Genomic DNA, 3,826 nt, shown 5'->3' with positions numbered 1-3,826 from the left:
AGCGACCAGGACACCTGGCAGACGTGGTTACCGAGAAAATCATTCAAAATGTCCATGACGTGATTCTCGCTGATCGACCAAGGAAAGTGCGCGAAGTAACAGAGGACATAGGTGTGTTGACCGGAATGACAATTTATATTTTACATGGTAAGTTGGCGATGAAAAAATTGTTGGCCCGATGGGAGCCGTGATCGCTCTCAAACAGCGGCAAGCGGATGCGGCTGTTAACTTAGAAGCAGTGTTTTGAGCAATTTAAGCGAGATCCGAAGGAATTTTTGCTTCGATCAAAACAATGGATTTCTCTAGGTGAAACTGCTCCAAAGAAGGCAAAGACAATCCCATTTGCCGGAAAGATCATAGCGATGATTTTATGGGATGCAAATGGCGTCATGGATTTTTTAGATGGAAGAACGACAATACTACAGCGAGTTATTCAACCGTTTGCACAAAAAATTGAAGGAGACACGACCGCATTTGGCGAAAACGAACGTGCTGTTTCACCCCGATAAGGCACCAGTACATTCATCCGCTGTGTCGCCGCCAAACTGCATGAATTGCTACCGCACCATGCGACTTTTTCTTGAAATGGCTCGCGGGAGAAAAATGTAGTTCAAACGAGGAATTCAGAAGATTATTTTGGAGAGTTCGACAAATCCTATTTTTTGGAGGGCCCAAACGTTGGGTGAAGTAAAGAGTTTTCCAATAACAGGTGTTATTGGTGAATGGATTGCGCTATCGAGAGATGAATAACGATTTTTAATGGCCGGAATTGGATGGTATTGATCTGGACAACGTTTATTTTCAACAAGACAGCGCTACGTGCCACACAAGCAACGAAACCATTGATCTTTTATGAGAAAAGTTTCCGGACGGTGTTATCTCTCGAAGAGGTGATCACAATTGGCCGCCGAGATCTTGTGATTTAACACCTTCTGACTTTTTTTAAGGGCTAAGTGAAAGAGAAGGTCTACACCTACAGCTCAGGGTCGATTCAAGACCTCAACGATGTTAAAGATGGAATTCGTGAGACTATCGAGGATATAGGGCAGTCCCTTTGCAATTCGGTTATGGAAAATTTCATGAAAAGGATATTGTCCTGTAAGCGTGGTCGTGGTGGTCATTTGCCTGATGTTATTTTCCACTATTAACGCCATACCTTCCTTTTTATAATGAAATAAACATCCGATCATTTATATTAAAAAAGAGCATTTTTCTTTGAATATCAAAATAACACCTCTTATTAAAAAACCCCTATGTATATATTTTTTGTGCGAAATTTCAAAATATAATCAGAAATAGCATTTCATTATTGGTATCTTAATGATAAATGCGTAAGTCTACTTACTTCTAATAAGTCCAAAGCTTAGAACCCCACTTAACAGCTTCAGATCATAAATGGATTTCCTTAAATTGCGAACTCGTCTGGAATCATCAAACCGATCAAATCGAATGGGTTGCTTCATATACGAGTAAATCTCTTCTTTCAGTTCACCGCGGTGACAGTGTCTATTTGATGTATGACAAAGTCAAATTTTGCGGGCAGAGCCAAAAAAAGTGGAACGATGCCCTTTACTACCAGCCTAGCTTTATATCGGACAGCTTCACTATAAAACTTAACCTTGGTGTTATACACCCAACTGCATTGAATTGACCTCTTTCCCGGTAGTAGGGTTTTAAGCTCGACATATCATCTGCCATAATTAAATCCCACAGATCAGTAATTTTGCTTGTGGCTGCTTCTTCAAATGTTCGCGATTCTTCAGAAATTCAACTCATCGAGCAAAAGTATAGTATTTGCCAAAATATCACAATTTTTAGGCGAACTACTTAATGCTTTTCCTATGGGGTATGTAGGGCTTATATATAATATACTTATGTGATGCATGAACACATCTGGTATACTAACATATGATATCCTTGCTGCTTTCATGCACTACTTTTGTTTTTGCATTCTCCTACAAGCAGTATTTTACTACAAATAAGAAAATCTTCACAATATCTGCAATTATTCCAAACTATCTTATGACTTTTTCAATACATCATACTTCAGGCGAATTGTTTATTGTGCTGGTTTTTTTTCATTTCGTTTTTCATCAAACAAAATCCTTTCCACCTCTTCATTTGTCTCAATTTTCTGCAACAATTTTCGCGTGCTTGTCTTCGGTTGAGGAATGGCGCCAATACATTTAAACAATACATATGTACACTTATCCGAAATTTCATCCATCGAGGATTTGGCGAGTAAACAGATGACAAGTAAGCTTCCTGCCGCTTATATTTACCTGCAAGCACGAAAGCACATGAATGTGTTTGCGTGGGTGTGCGTTTATTTGACTTATTATGGGTGTATCAAGCGAACTCACGGCGACCGAGTGTGTTGGGAACAATAATAAATGGCCGGATATGTGTTGTGGGAACAAAAGGGAATCCAAAAAAATGTAAAGAATTGAAAAAAGCAGGTTTGAAAGGATTGTGAGTTTGTAATGGAAAGTTCATTAGCACATACATACATATCCACATTAGGTACTTTCGCTTTGCTGCTGTAGTAGGCAAAATTCTATAACCTCTGAGGGAAATTCGGCAAGCTGAATTCCATCTGAAAAATCGTACGAATGAAGAAATGAAAAATTTGCAAACACCTCCTCGTAAAGTCGTGTACAGTTAGCCATATAACGGCAAAAATCGGAGTAATGTATATAGATTTCAGTAGGTGCAGCATAAAAAAGAAGGAAGCCATAAAGCTTAGAGTCCTTTCAATGCTTCTGAATGAATATCCACACGTCCCTTTTTTAAGCGCCTGAACAGTTTATGTACCGTCTGGTTTGGTGGTGATGGTGGAAAGATTGAGAAAGGACATAAATAGATCAGAGTAGTTTGGAGATCAGTACTTATGTGGTTAGGAAAGTACTTTTTCGCAGGCGACACAGTGAGTCTCTGGTACCTCAGATTAAGCTTAATATTTAGCAACTGATGTGACTTAATTGTAAGAGATGTGACTATTAAATAACAATACTGACGCTGCTACGGCGAAATTGCGCATACGTGAAACTACAGCGACCGCCGATATTTTTCTCTTAATGCCTTAATATGTGTTTTTCTCTTTCAAATTCCGTACCACTCGCTTCTGTAAACTCACTGAAATGGTTGTACTCATGATGTAAAGAATTCAGTGGCGATTTTGAAGATATCAGCTGATTTTTTGACGTAACCGGCACTATGACAGCAGGTTGTTTACGAAAAATCTGAGATTGTGTTGGTGATATACGAAGAATTCAACGCACCCATTCATTGACTTCGTTGCCGTCTGAACAACGACTGATTGGACGAGTGTGTGATTTTGTGTGAAATGAACGAGTAGAATTCTGCCGCCGAGTCCCCGATGACGTGGCACCTGAAGTTACTATCACAATTTTGCTTCGCATGGCCAAAACTTGTAATCCTTCATCCAGTGGGAATTGAATGGACTTATTGCAAAAGCTACTAGCATGGGATGAGCTATTGACTTTTACTTAGTATCCTTAAAAAAGCGCCTACCAAAATCCCAAAATTTCGAATGAGTTCAAGAGAATTTGAAAAAAGGATTGTGAATTGTGAATGTGTTGCTCCATGGATTCTCCACTGGCTAATTATGCAGTGTTTTTTCAGAGATATTTAGCCAAGTACGGCATCCCAGTGTTAGACCATTTGATTTACTCACAGGATCATACCGGGCGACTTTTGACAGTTTTCTAAGTTTAAATCTTCATTAAAGGGGAAATACTGAATGACAAAAGGAGAAATGCTTCTTTAAGTGCGAAGTTCGACCCAGAGCTGGGCAAAACTGTCG

This window comes from Anastrepha ludens, chromosome 4 (assembly GCF_028408465.1).
Source record: "Anastrepha ludens isolate Willacy chromosome 4, idAnaLude1.1, whole genome shotgun sequence".
NCBI classification, from domain to species: Eukaryota; Metazoa; Arthropoda; class Insecta; order Diptera; family Tephritidae; genus Anastrepha; species Anastrepha ludens.
The sequence above is the reverse complement of the archived record's forward strand: the minus strand, read 5'-3'. Positions refer to the sequence as shown.